At 46.6% G+C, this 19,923-nt stretch overlaps 1 protein-coding gene across 8 annotated transcripts in view; it reads right to left on the reverse strand.

Annotated features, from left to right (window-relative positions):
* LOC139227785 (F-actin-monooxygenase MICAL3-like) overlaps positions 1 to 19,923 on the reverse strand; it is a 194,889-nt gene that overhangs the window by 102,474 nt on the left and 72,492 nt on the right. For 6 of the 8 annotated variants that reach the window (XM_070858830.1, XM_070858827.1, XM_070858832.1 and 3 more), the window contains exon 1: positions 19,228 to 19,324. The exons of the other annotated variants lie outside the window; for them this stretch is intronic. The gene's annotated coding sequence lies outside the window, so the exon portion shown is untranslated. Of the gene's footprint in view, positions 1 to 19,227; positions 19,325 to 19,923 lie in introns of those variants that run through there. 8 annotated transcript variants of the gene reach the window in all.

The following is a 19,923-nucleotide window of genomic DNA, read 5'->3' on the forward strand; positions in this document are numbered from 1 at the left end:
GCTCTTCAAAAGACTAATAACTGTGGGGGGCAATTGGAGCTTTCAAAACGGAGATTGATAGAATTTAGGTAAGGGCATCAAGGGATATGGAACCATTGTAAATGTTTTAAATGTCCAATAAATCCATTTGGAAAAAAAAAGAAAGCACCTCATCTCGACTGACCGTGGAAGCGAAGCAGGAAGCTAAGTTAGGCTTGGTCAATATTTGGATGGGGGACTGCCTGGGAATACCAGGTGCGGCGGGCATTTTGCCAGAGAAAGAAAGGGGTTGAAATTCATTTTTTAACGCCACTCTTTGCCACCGGAGAGGGGCGGCTAACAGTCCGCTAAGTTCTTATCGTTGACGGCGACTGGACTGATTGGAAAATTAGTTGGGCGGTGGGGCCGGTGCCAAGATGTTCCACTGCGCACTCGGCCGCCTCCCCTGTGATGACATCATCGAGCGTGCAACGCCTCCTTGTTGCCACGGCTCCGAAATTCGGTGATTACGGTGGTCCTACCAACAGGCGTCCATGCAGCCTGGGAAAGGTGGTGGGACAGCGGGGATTCCAAGGCAGGAGCGTCCAGGGATCAAGTAAAGTGTTTATGTTTTTTTTTGCATTTAGTTCTTAAATGGGACCAGCGGGGAAGTGTGGGTGTGGGTGAGAGAATGTGTTGGAAACATTTTTTCATTTGTATTAGTATTAGGCGGTTCCTCATTTCGAGGATGACTTGCTTCCACACCAAAAAGGGATGAGTTCACAGGTGTTTCAATGAGGGACCTGACATTCTAAGTCCTGAACTACACATTGAAGGGTGAAAGATGCCTGTGCGTGGATTTTTTTAACATACATCTCTGGAATCAACCTAGTCAATCTTCTCTGAATAGCCTCCAAATCAAGTATATCCTTCCTTAAATACGGAGACCAATATTGCACGCAGTACTCTAGGTGTGGCCTCACCAATACCCTGTACAGTTGTAGCAGGACTTCTCTGCTTTTATACACTATCCCCCTTGCAATAAAGGCCAAGATTCAATTTGCCTTCCTGATTACTTGCTGTACCTCATACTAACTTTTTGTGTTTCATGCACAAGGATCCCCAGGTCCCTCTGTACTGAAGCACTTTGCAATTTTTCTCGATTTAAATTAGAATTTGCTTATCTATTTTTTCTGCCAAAACGGATAACCTCACATTTTCCAACATTATATTCCATCTGCCAAATTTTTGCCCCCTCACTTAGCCTGTGCAGATTTTTTGTGTCCTCCTCACAATTTGCTTTCCCACCCATCTTTGTATCATCAGCAAAATTGGCTACATTATACTCGGTCCCTTCATCCAAGTCATTAATATAGATTGTAAATAGTTGAGGCCCCAGAACCGATCCCTGCGGCACCCCATTAGTTACTGTTTGCCAACCCGAATATGACCCATTTATCCTGACTCTCTGTTTTCTGTTAGTTAGCCAATCCCCTATCCATGCTAATATATTACCCCCAATCATGTGAACTCTTATCTTGTGCAGTAACTTTTTATGTGGAACCTTATCGAATGCCTTCTGGAAATCCAAATAAACCACATCTACTAGTTCCCCCTTACCCACCCTGCTCGTTACATCCTCAAAGACCTCCAGCAAATTTGTCAAACTGACTCTGCTTAACTGAATTATGCTTTTCCAAATGTCCTGCTACTGCTTCCTTAATAATGGACTCCAGCATTTTCCCAATGACAGATGTTAGGCTAACTGGTCTATAGTTTCCTGCTTTCTGTTTGCTTCCTTTTTTAAATAGGGGTGTACATTTGCAGTTTTCCAATTCGCCGGGACCTCTCCAGAATCCAGGGAATTTTGGTCGATTACAACCAATGCATCCACTATCTCTGCAGCCACTTGGATGCAAGCCATCAGCTCCAGGGGACTTGTCCGCCTTTAGTCCCATTATTTTACTGAGTACTACTTCTTTAGTGTTAGTGATTGTATTAAATTCCTCCCTCCCTATAGTCCCTTGATTATCCACTTTTGCGGTGTTTTTAGTGTCTTCTACCGTGAAGACCGTTACAAAATATTTGTTCAAAGTCTCTGCCATTTCCCTGTTCCCCATTATTAATTCCCCAGTCTCATCCTCTAGGGGACCAACATTTACTTGAGCCACTCTTTTCCTTTTTATGTACCTGTAGAAACTCTTACTATCTGTTTTTATATTTTGTACTAGTTTACTTTCATAATCTTTCTTCCCTCTATTATTTTTTTAGTCATTCTTTGCTGGCTTTGAGACGTTTCCCAATCCTCTGGCCTCCCACTAGTCTTGGCCACATTGCATGCCCTTGTTTTCAATTTGATACCATCCCTTATTTCCTTAGTTAGCCATGGATGGTTATCCCTTCTCTTAAAGCCTTTCCTTCTCATTGGGTTATATTTTTGTTGTGAGTTATTAAATATCTCCTTAAATGTCTGCTACTGCTCATCAGCCGTCCCATACTTTAATCTATTTTCCCAGTTTACTTTAGCCAACTCTGTCTTCATACCTTTGTTGTCTCCTTTCTTTAAGTTTAGGACACTAAAATTGTTATGGTCATTCATTCGTGGAGGATCCTTTAATAGGAGATTGTTTATTAATCCTGTCTCATTACACAGTACCAGATCGAAGATAGCCTGCTCCCTGGTTGGTTCCACAATGTACTGTTCAAGGAAATTATCCTAGATACACTCTATGATCGCTTCCTTGAGGTTACCCTGGCCAATTTGCTTTGTCCAATCAATATGAAGGTTAAAATCCCCCATGATTATTGCCGTTCCTTTTTTACAAGCCTCCATTATTTCTTGATTTATGCTCCAGTGTAGCTACTGTTAGGGGGCCTATAGACTACACCCATCAGTGACTTTTTCCCCTTATTATTCCTTATCTCCACCCAACTGATTCAACATCTTGATCTTCTGAGCCAATATGTTTCTCACTAACGCATTGATCTCATCCTTTATTAACAGAGCTACCCCATCTTCTTTTCCTTTCTGTCTGTACTTCCAAATTGTCAAATACCCTTGAATATTTAGTTCCCAGCCTTGGTCACCTTGCAACCATGTCTCTGTAATGGCTATCAGATCAAAGCCATTTGTATCTATTTGTGCTGTCAAATCATCTATTTTGTTACGAATGCTGCGTGCATTCAGATAAAGAGCTTAAAAATTTTTTTTTTACCATTTCTTCCTGCTTTGACCCCACTTTCTGATTCACTTTTATGTTTATACATTCTGTCCCTTCCTGGCACGCTCTGGTTTTCATTTCCCCCAGTGCTACCCTGCTCTATTGCCTTCTCCTTATTCTTTGACTTTTTAAATTTTCGCTCACCTGAACCCTCCCCCACTAATTAGTTTAAAGCCCTCTCTACAGCCCTAGTTTCTTCTTTTTCAGAAGCAATTATTGTGTCAGTGAGTTACAGCTGGCTATTCCATCAAGGAAAATGTACAACATGCACTTCAATCAGGGGTCAGCGAGAGCAATCAGGAACAGAACCCCTGCTTGAATGTTTTCTGTCCCTGGCCCAAAACCATTGAGACCATCCGTAAAGCCCCACTGAGATCAGCAATCGTGTTTCTGGGCATTCCTATTTGACATGAAGAGGGGAGGAGGACGATTGCCCCTTCACACTGCGTTTAACTCAATCCAAACTTGTTCTTCAGAAATGGATTTACGAATTAGATACTTTCCCCCTGATTCAGTATCCATTTCCAAGAGCAAACACGACATGACATTAGCCGCTTGCTCTTTATTCCATTTTTAGCCGAGTGGAGGGCGGCACAGAGAAACCTTGGTGAAAAGATCGAGCTGCAGTTTCAAATCACTCTTACACCGAATGGAACGGTTTTCGGTTCCTGTTTCAGGAGAAGTGACTCCCACATACTGTCTTCCCCCTTTCACACTGTGCATGAGGAACCGGTACCTGGTGAATGCTCCTGGATTCACTGTACAGGTCGCAGACCCAGAACCCAAATGCACGGGATCAGGTCACCGTGATTGCTTTATTGGCCTTTTCCCAATGGGCTGCGATGCACAAGGCCTTTGGTTCAAGTCCCACCCCAGGGACTTGAGCACGTAATCTAGGCTGACATTTCAGTGTAGTAGTGAGGGAGCGCTGCACTGTCAGAGATGCCATCTTTGGGATGAGATGTTAAACTGAGGCCCATCTCCCCTCTCGGGTGGATGTAGAAAATCTCACTCCACTATACGAAGATGAGCAACAACAACTTGTATTTATATAGCGCCTTTAACGTAGTAAAACGTCCCATGACGCTTCACAGCAGTGTTATAAGACAAAACAATAAATTTGACACCAAGCCACATAAGGAGAAATTAGGGCAGATAATCAAAAGCTTGGTCAAAGGGGTAAGTTTTAAGAAGTGTCTTAAAGGAGGAAAGAGAGGTAGAGAAGCGGAGAGGTTTAGGGAGGGAGTTCCAGAGCTTAGGGCCCAGGCAGCTGAAGGCACGACCCCCAATGGTCGAGCGATTATAATCAGGGATGCTCAAGAGGGCAGAATTTGAGGAGCTCAGACATCTCAAGGAGTTGTGGGGCTGAAGAAAATTACAGAGATAGGGAGGGGCGAGGCCATGCCCATGGAAAGATTTGTAAACAAGAATGAGAATTTTGAAATTGAGTTCTGGCCAATATTTATCCCTCAACCAGCATCACTAAATTAGATTAAAACAGATTATTTGGTCATTATTTCATTGCTATCTGTGCGAGCAATGTGTGTGCAAATTGTGCACCACGTTTCTCCACATTGCAACAGTGACTGCACTTCAAAAGTACTTGATTAGCAGTGATGTGCTTTGGGACATCCTCAGTCTTAGAGTGATTGGCATTCAAGCAAGCAACAGGCTAGATGGGCTTCCCATCACGGCGCTATTTCAGATATGGCCAGTCAGAAAGGTTTTCATTCTCAGGATGTGGACGTCACTGGCAAGGCTGGCATCATTGTCCATCCCTGGTCCTTGAGAAGGTGGTGGTGGTGGAGCGACTTCTGATTTAAGGCACCATAAAAGACCACCTTTTGTCAATACAGTCTCCTCACACATAGTGTCAGAAACTTCGAAAGCCTGGTGTCATCCCTCCCATCACAACTGACATGATCTTCACAAATTCACTTTGCACCTCCCGGCAGCAGGCGAGGTCTGAACACAGACCAGACAGAGGTGCAACTTTTAATGCAACAGAAAGATTTGCAGTGCAACAGCATCTTATTGCACCTCTCAGAATCGCCTCAGCGAAATACTTAAACGTGCAGTGGCACCTCTGGTTGGAAGTCTGTGCTCTTGTGGAGGATCCCAGGCACAGTCAGGAGACGAAAGGGCCAGTTAATCTGGTTGTTTCCCCGGTGATGCTGGTTGAGGAGAGGGATGTTGACCAGGACAGCGGGAGAACCACAGATTGGTGCCGTGGGATCTGCTCCGTCCACCTAAGCAAGCAGCTTAATGTCTCATCGCAGGATGGATTGTGGGGTCAGCCACAAGAGGATTTATATATGTGCAGAGCCTGGAGAGTGGCTGTTCTTCATGCGCAAGTCCAGATGGTGGGTGTTGGCAGCAAGTTCGACCACGGGGTGACAGCAAAGACCAGCTCAATCTTGTCGTCTCCCAGTACTCACAGGCATGTGCCCACTCTAGCAGTGACCACTGGATAGCGATGAGGAGCAGCGAGCAGGGCCGGTTAACTCCTCCTCGGCTCATTGGTGTACATTGCTACTGCTATCCTCCAGAGCTGAGCTCCACTAATGGGGTTTTCACGTTATGGGAGGGCAGCAATATGGCACATGCTTGGTTTCCTCTCTCCCGCCCCCCCCAACCCCATTGTGTGATAATGAGGGAAGGTCTATGGGTCAGGAAGTTCCTCGGAGATACTCCCGTGGTAACTTCGCCAGATGTGTGGTGGAAATCTCGTCGATGCGCGTAAATTGACTTTCCGCTGCACTGTCGCTGCATTTACGGCAGTGGAGTGGGAGCAGCTCCAAGGAAATTTCCGCCCCCCCGCCCCCATTCCCGCCCGTCACTCTATCACAGACCCTTTTGTTCTGTCCCTGTCCCCCTTTCCCCAGGCTCTGTACAGTCCTCACTGCGTACAACGGGTGTATTCGATCAAATGAGATTTGCCCGCTATATGTGATGGCCGGTGTAGCTATGACAGGAAAAAAAAAGTTAAATGCTAAAACAGTTCATTAAAAATTGAAAAAATAATAAAAAATGGAATTAAAATTTATACATTTGCATTAAAATTGTGTAGCAGTCCTACATGTTTTCAAAAAAAGAGCTGTGGAATCTGAGTTTGAAATGACTTTCTCTGACAGTATGAAGGCAAGACTAGGTCAACCTTACTTCGGGCCTTCCAGTCTGGTTCTGTATGTGGGTGCTGCTCTGTAACACGTCACACTACAAGAAGAGCAAAGCGAAGATCGGCCGCTGTGACCAGATCCTGTTCGTGTTCTTGGTTTCTATCAGCTTCATTCTGACTGCCTCTCCAATGTCAACCCAGTCAGTTCCAGACACAGCGCTGTGGCCACGAAGGTGACAGAGATGAGAGAAATCTGCCTCCGACATCCCATCTGGTGCTTGGGCCAACTGCTTGGACCTTTGGCCTAGAAGGGAGCTAGTGATAAGGGCGTCACTCCCACGCACATTCGGAGACCAGCCTTACCCTCTTTCTGTTTGGATTAGAATCATGGCGCCATTCAACATAGAGCTTTGCACTCCGTTTCCACGAGCCCGGGTCCGCATATTGTGGAAGACCGAGGTGCTGTGCCAGGTCATGCTGGCTCATTTTTGGTTGAGGAAGACTTTTTTGGTTTTGAACGACATTGCTTTCCTCTTTCCAGTCGTGTTTGCTATTGCAGCATAAACTGTAACCCCACACCACTGATAGGCAATCAGACACATTTAAATACACAAAAAGTGGACTTTAGCTATTTACTTACGTTTGTTCCTGCACCCAGTGCGCCTTAATGAGGTGCGAACTGCTGAGTAAACACAGAAGAGCCGAGGGCCCTGGGGCAGCACGGGACAGCCCACAGTGCAATATGTGCGCGCACTAGGCCCGTGCAGCAGAGCAGGTCTCCAGTCGTCCTGGTTATCTCTTGCCACTGGATAAAGGCCTAGCTCGGTCAAGCCCGTGTGGTGGCTGGTGTGCAACGGTCACCACATGTTAAAATCCACGCACAGGCATCTTCCACACCCTCAATTGGAGTCCAGGACTGGAACATCGGGTCCTTCATTGAAACATCTGTGAACTCATGTGGAAGCAAGTCATCCTCGTTCGAGGGACTGCCTATGATGATGAAACACAGTTGTTTCCAAGCAAAATAAATGGAGCGCTTAAGACACATGCAATAACTGGCAAATTTGAAATTGACGTTAATTATTTTTGCCTTTTTGGCCAATGTAGTCTATTCAAAGAGCTGTCACAGACTCGATGGAGCGAATGGCTTCCTGCTGTTCTGTACGATTCTATAAGCGACTGCCCATTTTAGACATGGACGGTTTAAATGTGGGACTGGGTTTGCATAAAAGCTTCCAATTCTGATGAAAGGTCATCGACCTGAAACGTTAACTCTGTTTCTCTCTCCACAGACGCTGCCTGACCTGCTGAGTATTTTTGTTTTGAATTTAGATTTCCAGCATCTGCAGTATTTTGATTTTGTACCTTTAAGAATCATAGAATGATACAGCGCAGAAGGGGGCCATTCGGCCCATCGTGCCTGTGCCGGCTCTTTGGTAGAGCGATCCAATTAGTCTCACTTCCCTGCTCTTTCCCCACAGCCCTGTAAATTGTTTCTCTTCAAGTATTTATCCAATTCCCTTTTGAAAGTTAGTATTGAATCTGCCTCCACCACCCTTTCAGGCAGCGCATTCTGGATCATAACAACTCGCTGTTTAAAAAAAAAAAGATTTCCTCATGTTGCCTCTGGTTATTTTGCCAACCATCTTAAATCTGTGTCCTCTGGTTCCGACCCTTCAGCCACTGGAAACAGTTTCTCTTTATTTACTCTATCAAAACCAATCATGATTTTGAACACCTCTGTCAAATCTCCTCTTAACCTTTCTGCTCTAAGGAGAATAACCCCAGCTTCTCCAGTCTCTCCATAACTGAAGTCCCTCAATCCTGCTACCTTTCTAATAAAGTTCTTCTGCACCCTCTCAAAAGCCTGGACATCCTTCCTAAGCTGCGGTGCCCAGAATTGACCACAATACTCCAGCTGAAGCCTAACCATTGTTCTACAAAGGTTTAGCATAACTTCCTTGCTTTTGTATTTTATTCCTCTATTAATGAAGCCATGGATTCCATATGCTTTTTTAACAGACCTCAACTTGTCCTGTCTCCTTTTAAAGATTTGTGTACATACATCTCCAGGTCTCTCTGTTCATGCACCCCCTTTAAAATTGTACCATTTAGTTCATATTGCCTCTTCTCATTCTTCCTAGCATTAAATTTCATCTACCTTGTGTTTTGACATTTTACCAGTCTGTCTGTGTCCTCCTGAACTCTGTTACTATCCGCCTCATTGTTTACTGCATTTCCGAGTTTCATATAATTTGCAAATTTTGAAATTATGCCCTTGAAATTAAAGTCCAGGCCATAAATTTTGGCTCCAGTTCAACTGATGACTTTCACACGACATTGCAAATATCGTCTGTTCAGCTCTAAATTGGAGGCTGTGTTTGAAATACCTCCTAGCTGCTGGCAACTGTTACTCTTCCGACAAATGACAGGATCCGTTCCTTTCTGTACCGTGCTCATATTTGCCCGATCGCCCACTGTAATTTTGACGCAAATCCTGGATAGACCCGTAAATGGCATTTCTGCCGAAGTTACAGTTGCCAATCGAGAGGAAATTCCCATCCTATTATATTTCCTAATCTAACCAGGCCATTGTTAACATTCTAACTGAACTTTCCGACTCCTCCAATTTTTTTCCCTGCCCTGCTTTGCTCAAGAAATTGCTCGCAACCAATGTTCCCCCCAAAGGTGCGCAGTGGCGCACCAATCAGGAGGTCCCGCTGAGCGGCGCACCAATCAGGAGGTCCCGTGCAGTGGCGCACCAATCAGGAGGTCCTACCGAGCGGCGCACCAATCAGGAGGTCCTACCGAGCGGCGCACCAATCAGGAGGTCCCGTGCAGTGGCGCACCAATCAGGAGGTCCCGTGCAGTGGCGCACCAATCAGGAGGTCCCGTGCAGACTGCTCACCAGATGCTGCCGCTGCGAGGCGCAAATTTAAACCACAAATTAGTGCATCCACTGCTCATTTCTTCTTGAGTCAATCAACAGCAAAAACTTTTGTTTATATAGCAGCTTTAATGTAGCAAAATGTTCCAAGGTGCTTTGCAGGAGTGTTATCAGTCAAAATCGGACACATTAAGGCAGGTGACGAGGTGGGTTTTAAGGAGCATCTTCAAGGAGGAAAGAGAGGCAGAGAGGTTTAGAGAGGGAATTCCACAGCAAAAGACAGGGCCGCCAATGGTGGAGTGAAGAAAGTGGGGACGGACAAAAAGAAAAATGAAAAACTTACATTTATATAGCGTCTTCATGACCTCAGGACGTCCCAAAGCGCTTTACAGCCAATGAAGTACTTCTGAAGTGTAGTCACTATTGTAATGTAGGAAACATGGCAACCATCGGGAATGGTAGCATATTGGTTATGTTACTGGACTAGTAATCCAGAGGCCTGGACTAATGAGTTCAAATCCCACCATGGCAGCTGGGAAATTTAAATTCAGTAAATTAAATAATTCTGGAATAAAAAGCTAGTAACGAGGGACTAACGGGAGGAGGAAACTCTATGAGTAGCCCCATCCTCAATGATGGCAGAGCCCAGCACGTGAGTGCAAAAGACAAGATTGAAGACAAGATTGCAACCATTTTCCGCCAGAAGTGCCGAGTGGATGATCCATATCGGCCTCCTCCTGATGTCCCCACCTTCACAGAAGCCCGTCTCCAGCCAATTCGATTCACTCCACGCAAAGGCTATGGGCCCCGACAACATCCCAGCTGTCGTGCTGAAGACTTGTGCTCCTGAACTAGCCAAGCTGTTCCAGTACAGCTACAACACTGGCATCTACCCGACAATGTGGAAAACTGCCCAGGTATGTCCTGTCCACAAAAAGCAGGACAAGTCCAATCCGTCCAATTACCACCCCATCAGTCTACTCTCAATCATCAGCAAAGTGATGGAAGGTGTCGGCAGCATTGCTGTCAAGCGGCACTTACTCACCAATAACCTGCTCATCAATGCCCAGTTTGGGTTCCGCCAGGACCACTCAGCTCCAGATCTCATTACAGCTTTAGCCCAAACATGGACAATAGTGCTGAATTCCAGAGGTGAGGTGAAAGTGACTGCCCTTGGCATCAAGGCAGCATTTGACCAAGTGTGGCATCAAGGAGAACTTGTAAAACTGAAGTCAATGGGAATCAGGGAGAAAACGCTTCACTGGCTGGAGTCATACCGAGCACGAAGGAAGATGGTTGTGCTTGTTGGAGGTCAATCATCTCAGCCCCAGGACATCGCTGCAGGAGTTCCTCAGGGTAGTGTCCTAGGTCCATCCATCTTCAGCTGCTTCATCATTGACATTCCCTCCAGCATAAAGTCAGCAGTGAGGATGTTCGCTTACGACTGCAGAATGTCACTTGCAATTCCTCAGATAATGAAGCAGTCCATGCCCGCATGCAGCAAGACCTGTACGACATTCAGGCTTGGGCTAATCAGTGGCAAGTAACATTCGCGCCACAAAAGCGTCAGGCAATGACTATTTCCAACAAGCGAGAGTCTAACCACCTCTCCTTGACATCTAACGGCATTACCATCACCGAATCCCCCTCCATCAACGAATCCCCCTCCATCAACATCCTGGGGGTCACCATTGACCAGAAACTTAACTGGACCAGCCACATAAATACTGTGGCAACAAGAGCAGGTCAGAGGCTGGGTATTCTGCAGTGAGTGTCTCAACTCTTGACTCCCCAAAGCCTTTCCACCATCTACAAGCTCCAACAACTCTCAAGAAGCTCGACACCATCCAGGACAAAGCAGCCCGCTTGACTGGCACTTCATCCACCACCTTAAACATTCACTCCCTCCACCACCAGCGCACCGTGGCTGCAGTGTGTACCATCTACAAGATGCACTGCAGCAGCTCGCCAAGGCTTTTTCGGCAGCACCTCCCACAACCTCTACCACCTAGCAGGACAAGGGCAGCAGGCGCATGGGAGCACCACCACCTTAACATTCCCTTCCAAGTCACACACCATCCTGACTGGGAAATATATCGTCGTTCCTTCATTGTTGCTAGGTCGAAATCCTGGAACACCCTCCCTAACAGCACTGTGGGAGTACCTTCACCACATGGGCTGCAGCGGTTCAAGAAGGCGGCTCACCACCACCTTCTCAAGGACAATTAGGGATGGCCAATAAATGCTGGCCTTGCCAGCAACACCCACTAATTTTTAAAAAGCCAAAAATGCGCACAGCACAATTTCACAAACAGCAACATGAAAATGATCAGATAATATGTTTTAGGTTTTGATTGAGGGATAAAAATTAGCCAGGACACCTGGGAGATATCACTTGCTCTTCTTCTAAATAGTGCCATGGGTTCTTTTACATTCATCCGAGAGGTCCAACGGGGCCTCAGTTTAATGTCTCATCTGAAAGAGGCCAGAATTGGAGGAAGGCAGAGTCCTTGAAGAGTTGTAGGGCTGGCGGAGTTTATAGAGATAGGGAGGTTCTCTTTACTGCACACACTAGGGCCAATTTTCAGTTCTGTTTTTGGTCAGGAAGATGGCAGCAACGCAAGAAAATGCAGAACTTAGCGCCGTTTCCCAGCAACTTCACCATTCTGGTGGGGTCCTCGAGGCAGACAGACCAAGTACCCACTGAAAACAGACAGGCACCTCATTAGCCCATGGAAAGTGGGGTACCATGATGCCATCACGACCCCAATGCAATTTTCAGGTACCAGTGACTGTGTGCCATATACAAAGCACCCACCTTGCAGAGATATCTTCCCTCAGCTACAAGTTGCTCCTTACTGCATTTCCACAACAGATTCACCATGTGGCAAATCTTTACACAAGTCTCCATCCAGCCTGACCTCATTACCTCTCCCACCATTGACATCTCAAGTTCACCTGCCATCTATGCCATCAGCATGGGTGCTCGTTATACTCTCTCACCTTGGTCCTCAGAATCCCACCACAATCAGCCCCAACACCGGCAACACCAACAACCTTCTCCGCAATCACTGATACTGCACAGGACACAGCGCATCAGCAGCCGACCACATTGCTGCCCGGGAGGCCAGTAATGGCTTAGCCATGGCCGGATTTACTTTACTTGACGCTGAACACCTTGGCTGTCACATGATGCGCCATGTTGGCACCACACCAACACCATAAAGCATCCCTACAATGCTCACACCATTCCATTCACACTCATCGCTATTGCGGGTGTACCGTTATGTCTCACCATTCACCGCAACTCACTGAGCCAAAAGTGTACCCAAATCTTCCAAGAATGCAAAGTGTTGAAAATATGGTTTCAATGTTTGACACCACAGGAACAGAAACTTTACAAGAACATTGGATAAAACACCAAAGTGGGTTGTTAGTTGATATGATTGCACTAGGATGAGGGTGAGTGTGAGTGGTGGCTAGTGAGATAGGGATGTGATAATATAGATAGAGAGGGATGGGTGGAGGTGCAAGGTAAGTTGGTGTGAGAAGGATGTGCAGGAGTAGGGTAGGGAAGGCAGAGTGATGGGGATGTGATGAGAGGCACAGCAGGATGTGTGTGGCTTTGCAGTAACATTCCGTGATCTACTGAGATCACTGAAACGTTTGTGGCACTGCACCCAGGTCCTCTTGACCATATCCCTGCTTGTGCCCTCCTGTGCAACCAGGCTGTGTTGATCTCCTGGGAGGTCTCTTCTGCCCATGGAAAGGGAAGAGGACCTCCCTGCGTGCTGTCACTCCCTCCATAATCATATGGCCGTGGTCCCTTTAAGGAAACCGGTTGATGACATGTCATCAAATGATGTCACCAAACTCGTGTCCTCTAATTGGGCAGAAAACGCGCTGGGTGGGCTTAACAAGCCCAATCAATGGAAAGTAATTTTACGCAGTGGGTTGGAGCCAGCAGCGGGATCACAACCCGCCACCGACCTCGCCCGCACCGGACCCGCCGAGGTTAGTAAAATCCTGGCCATAGCATACAAAAGCATGGAAATTATGCTGAACCAGTATTAAACACTGCTTCGGCCTCAACTGGAGTATTGTGTCCAATTCTACACACCGCACTTCAGGAAGAATGGAAAGGCCTTAGAGAGGGTGCAGAAAAGATTTACGAGAATTATTCCAGGGATGAGGGACTTCAATTATGTGGATCAACTAGAGGAGAGATTACACAAATTTAGAAGATTAAGGCGTGGTCTGATCAAAGTTTTCAGGACATTAAGGGGAACAGATTGGGTTGAGATAAACTATTTCCGCTGGTTGGGTAGTCTAGGACTAGGGGGCATAATCTAAACATTAGAGCCAGACCTTTCAGGAGGGAAATTAGGAAACACTTTTACACACAAAGGATGGTAGAAGTTTGGAACACTCTTCCGCAAACAGCAATTGAAGCAAGATCAATTGTTAATTTTAAATCGGAGATTGATAGCTTTTTGTTAACCAAAGGAATTAAGGGATTATATGCCAAAGATGGGAATATGGAGTTAGATCGCAGGTGAGCCACGATCTCATTGAATGGCAAAACAGGCTCGAGGGGCTGAATGGCCTCCGCCTGTTCCTATGTTCCTATGTAATAAAAAATCTTGTGTGAGCTTTAATTCTTCTGCTTTTTATACCACACGCTGATGAGGCTTAAGGGGTTTCAGAAGTAATGGAAGTGATTCTGTTTCCAACACAACCCTCACAGTAAGAGAGCTGAGCCCTGCAGCAAGATAACACTGGGTGTAACTGAGGCCATGTGTGGTCAGGGCTCTTCCCTTGCTCAATATCAGCAGCATCAGCAACAGTCACACTTATTGGTGTTAGTGTCCAAACACAAAACTGTCAGAGCTGGCAATGTTGGGTATGGCTGTTAGAAGTGACAACTCTTATCTGGTGTTCAGTTTTGTTAGGCAAGCGTATTGAGGGTTAGGGAACTGAGGCGGGTAAACGGAGTTAAGATACAGATCAGCCACGATCTCATTGAATGGCGGGACAGGCTCAAGGGGCTGAATGGCCTCCTCCTGTTCCTATGTTACGAGAAACGCCAAATCTGATTGGAGACCCCTTCAAAAGCTGACTATTGAGCTGCCTCATAACAGGTTATGTTTCTTAGCCAGGATGAGTCATGACACGGGCCATTCAACCATGAAGGGCATCACAGCCATGTCTGACGTCCACACATATGCAAGGATTGATTCCGTGCTCTCAGCAGAGACCATTTAGCAGCAAAACACAAGCAGGCAGACCATAATCTCATGCCAGTTGCTTCCCATGATGTTGGGGGTACAGCAGTGCAGAACTGACCGGGTATATTCTAACTTCTGCACCCCTCTCCTCTCCTCTGCACCCCTCACTTCTCTTTCTCTCCCCTCTGCTTTCTTTCATTTCCCTCTCCCCTGTCTTTCTCTTCCTCACCTCCACTGAGCATCGGTCAGGAGTACAGCACAATATGACAAGATGCCACATAAAAGGTTACTGCACAAGATAAAAGTTCACGGGGTTGGGGATAATATATTAGCATGGATAGAGGATTGGCTAACCAACAGAAAACAGAGTCGGGATAAATGGTTCATTCTCAGGTTGGCAATCAGGAACTAGTGGGGTGCCACAGGGATCAGTGCTGGGACCCCAACTATTTACATAGAAACATACAACCTATATTAACGACTTGGAAGAAGGGACTGAGTGCAACGTAGCCAAGTTTGCTGACGATACAAAGATGGGAGGAAAAGCAATGTGTGAGGAGGATACAAAAAATCTGCAAAAGGACATAGACAGGCTAAGTGAGTGGGCAAAAATTTGGCAGATGGAGTATACTGTTGGTAAGTGTGAGGTAATGTACTTTGGCAGAAAAAATGGAAGAGCAAGTTATTATTTAAATAGAAAAAAATTGTAAAATGCTGTAGTACAGCGGGACCTGGGGGTCCTGGTGCATGAAACACAAAAGGTTAGTATGCAGGTATAGCAAGTGATCAGGAAGGCCAAGGAACCTTGGCCTTTGTAGCAAAGGGGATGGAGTATAAAAGCAGGGAAGTCTTGCTACAGTTATACAGGGTATTGGTGAGGCCACACCTAGAATACTGCATACAGTTTTGGTTTCCATATTTAAGAAAGGGTATACTTGCTTTGGAGGCAGTTCAGAGAAGGTTCACTAGGTTGATTCCGGAGATGAGGGGGTTGACTTATGAGGAAAGATTGAGTAGATTGGGCCTCTACTCATTGGAATTCAGAAGAATGAGAGGTGATCTTATCGAAACGTATAAGATTATGAGGGGGCTTGACAAGGTGGATACAGAGAGGATGTTTCCACTGATGGGGGAGACTAGAACTAGAGGACACGATCTTAGAATAAGGGGCCGCCCATTTAAAACTGAAATGAGGAGGAATTTCTTCTCTCAGAGGGTTGTAAATCTGTGTAATTCGCTGCCTCAGAGAGCTGTGCAAGCTGGGTAATTGAATAAATTTAAGACAGAGATAGACAGTTTCTTAACCGATAAGGAGTTATGGGGAGCGAGCAGGGAAGTGGACCTGAGTTCATGATCAGATCAGCCATGATCGTATTAAATGGTGGAGCAGACTCGAGGGGCCGTATGGCCTGCTCCTGCTCCTATTTCTTATGTTCTTATATCTCGACTGGACGTAATGCTTCTGTGTCGAATAGCCCGGCTGATACTCACTGTCTCAGCACACACAGGGGGGCTGGTGTCTCCCGGTGAACTGCACCCCAGCACCAGTTAGCATGCTGGTTGATTCTCGCAGTCACTGACGATTGCTGCACAGTAGAGTGACTAATCTTTCCTGCTGATGGTGATTGTCACTGTGATAGTTAACCACAGAGGAGAGTGAGATAAGAATACGGGAACAGTGGAACCCACAACCGGCTCGAGGTACTCAGTGTAACCAACTTGATGAGGGAGTTGTCTAAAACAAAGCGCTACGCTTCACGATATTTATTTCGATACCATTCCTCTCCTCCCCACTCCCTCTATCCCTCTCTTCCACTCTCCTTCACATCCCCTCTACTCTCCTCACTCCTCCCCTCCCCACTACACTCCTCCCCCATCGCGACCTCCCTTCTCCTCTCCTGAAAAAGAAAGACTTGGATTTATATAGTGCTTTTCACGACCACCGGACATCTCAAAGCGCTTGTTGTAATGCAGGAAATGCAGCAGCCAATTTGTGCACAAGCAAGATCCCACAAACAACACTGTGATAATGACCAGATATGTTTTTGTTGTGCTGATTGAGGGATAAATATTGTCGAGGTCACCGGGGATAACTCCCCTGCTCTTCTTCGAAATAGTGCCATGGGATCTTTTACGTTCACCTGAGAGAACAGACGTGACCTCGGTTTAGCGTCTCATCTGAAAGACTGCACCTCCAACAGTGCAGCACTCCCTCAGCACTGCACTGGAGTGTCAGCCTGGATTTATGTGCTCAACTCCCTGGAGTGGGACCTTCTGACTCAGAGGCGAGAGTGCTACCCACTGAGCCACAGTTATACACTGGAAGGCACGGACTCCAGATTGTGGCAGCCACACTACCACATCCCACTAGAGCGGCTATTCTTCAACTCCCACTATCCAGGGCCCCACACACTTCTCCCAGGTGAAACAGCGATTTACTTGTACTTCTTTCAATTTAGTATACTGTATTCGTTGCTCACTATGTGGTCTCCTCTACATTAGGGAGACCAAGCGTTGATTGGGCGACCGCTTTGCTGAACACCTCCGTTCAGTCTGCAAGTGTGACCCTGAGCTTCCGGTCGCCTGTCACTTTAATTCTCCGCTCCCTTCCCACTCTGACCTCTCCGTCCTTGGCCTCTTACACTGTTAAAATGAAGCTGAACGCAAGCTTGAGGAACAGCACCTCATCTTTCATTTAGACACTTTACAGCCTTCTGGACTCAGCATTGAGTTCAACAATTTCAGAGCATAACAGCTGCCAATCCTTGGCTCCCTTCCCCCCCAGAGCCTGTTTCTTTCGTTTTTTCTCCTTGTCTCTAATGGCAGCTGGTCATTATCCCGCCATTCACACCTTATCTTGACTAATGTTTTTCTATCTTCTGCCATTACCATTTGAATTTGAGCCATCATCCCTTTTATCTCTCTAATCTCTCCTGCCTTCCACCCTATCACAGACCTTCCCTTTTGTTCTTTCTTCCCCTCCCCCTTTCAGTGCTTGTTAAGAATCTGTTCTTTCCAAACTCTCCAGTTCTGACGAGAAAGGTCATCGACCCGAAACATTAACTCTGCTTTCTCTGCGCAGACGCTGCCTGACCCGCTGAGATTTCCAGCATTTTCTGTTTCTATTGGCTATTTTTCACCTGCAAGCCAAGGCAGTGAATGCCAGAAGGCTATTCCACCATGGAAGACCAGTCTTGGCTGGTCCTGTCATGTCCTGATCTTCACACCAGTGCACTTTCGAAGCCGAGGCAGTACTGGGGGGGGGGGGTGGGCAGGAGAGCAGGGGAACGAGGTGAATAAATGGATTGCAATCGAGAGCAGGAAACATGATAGAATGTCCCCTGGTTATACTCTGGCTGAGATTGGATGATGCGGCACAGATTGAAGACAGAGCCTGGGACATTCTGGTCTGCACGCATCGGGACCTGGGGGTGGGAAGGAGGTAGTGACACATATCGCTGTGCTTCTTGGTATTACTGCGATACCATTCCACTTCTCCCCACACAACACATTTATGTATTATTACGCATATATGGGGGGTTCGGAAAGATACCACTGGGAAGGAAGTACGTCTGTGTCGCTTATTTTGACCAACATCCTCTCGCAGATCTTTAAAAAGAAAGCAGTTGAAGAGTGCACCTGCAAGTGCAGCACAGGATAAAGTGCCCCTTGATCAAACAGCGAGCCTGCGGCCAATCTGTCTGAATACGTTGGGCCTGGTTCATTCTGAGCAATGCCAAAATAATTCAAACAAAGGTAATTTTGTGTTAAAGCCTCTCCCAAGTACATGTTGAGGCACAATGTGTAGTTGTCTCCGATTTGACATCTGCAACACCAATGTGCATGCGTGTGTGCGTGCGCATGTGTGTACACATCTCAGAAATGTGTGGCCAGTCGAGCTTTGCAATTCTGATATGTGAAAGGAAACAACCGTGAGTGCTGAAAACTTACAACGGTCTTTGAGCTACCACTGGCGACATTGGCGGACGTGTGTTTAACACGCAGAATATTCCACTGCCTGCTGCAACCATGCTCCTGTTTGTTTTAGGGGCTCACAGTTCCAGTGAAATAGCAGACAGAGGAATGTCCGTCAGGTGGTATCATTTTTAGGTTGCTTGCCTTGGAGTCAGAAGGTCGTGGGTTCGAACCCCACTCCAGCGACTATAGCACAAAATCTAGGCTGACGCTCCAGCGCAGTGTCGTCTTTTGGATGAGATGTTAAACTCAGGCCCCCGTCTGCCCTCTCAGGTGGATGTAAAAGATTCCACGGCACTATTTGAAGAAGAGTTCTCCCCAGTATCCTGACCAATATTTATCCCTCAACCAACATCACTAAAAAAACAGATTATCCGGTCATTATCATATTGCTGTTACAACCGTTAACACACTCCAGAAGTACTTAATTGGCTGTAAATAGCTTTGGGGTGTCCTGAGGTCATGAAAGGTGCTATATAAATGCAAGTCTTTCTTTTTCTAAAAGGGTAAAATCACAAAATCACAAAATCATCTCAGCCTTGTTTGAGGGGAGCGCCTGTCACACACTGGGCTACAACACCAAGCTCATGCTCCCCTGGCTGGGGCTTGCGCTGGGGGCACACAGTTGAGCCAGTTCTGTCCAGAGAATTACAAAGCAGTCATCCTCAGGGATTCCGCAGCAGAGTGAGCGGGCTGCAGGATAACCGAGCAGCTCAAGACACACTGCAGCGAGCACACAGCATTTACACATTCTCAGGGAGATACTCTGCCCAGCTGAAGCACAAAAACCCTGTTAAAACCACTCACACTGATACACAGCACCACAAATTAAAGACTTACTGTCTTCCCCACACTGGTCTCTGTCTCCCAGCTCCCAGACTTTAGCAATCCCTGGACGCAATGAGACACTGCCTTCAGTGGCTCAATGTTTGCTGATTCAACCCAGGCTTCAGCATGGGCGGGACTGAAGAGAATTACACAATCAGGAAGTAGAAAAAGAAATTGTGCTTCTCTGAAATGACTGGGCAACGGTCATCATCATCATCATCATCATAGGCAGTCCCTCGAAATCGAGGAAGACTTGTTTCCACTCTAAAAGTGAGTTCTCAGGTGACTGAACAGTCCACTACGGGAATTACAGTCTCTGTCACAGATGGGACAGACAGTCGTTGAAGGAAAGGGTGGGCGGGGAGACTGGTTTGCCGCACGCTCCTTCCGCTGCCTGCGCTTGACCCCCGCATGCTCTCAGTGATGAGACTCGAGGTGCTCAGCGCCCTCCCAGATGCTCTTCCTCCACTTAGGGCAGTCTTTGGCCAGGGATTCCCAGGTATTGGTGGGGATGTTGCAACAGTCAGTAGAGTAATGAATCACGCTTACAGAGCTCTCCTGGCTTACAAGGCTGTTCCATCAGGAGCCTCCAGGAATAGCAACGCTCCTGTAATCAGGAGTAGTGCTTGCACTTCAGCATAATTAACAACCTGTTAATGTAGGACATCGCAGCTTTCACTGACCACCGGCCATGCAGTGCAGATGTTG

Source organism: Pristiophorus japonicus, chromosome 17 (assembly GCF_044704955.1).
Source record: "Pristiophorus japonicus isolate sPriJap1 chromosome 17, sPriJap1.hap1, whole genome shotgun sequence".
NCBI classification, from domain to species: Eukaryota; Metazoa; Chordata; class Chondrichthyes; family Pristiophoridae; genus Pristiophorus; species Pristiophorus japonicus.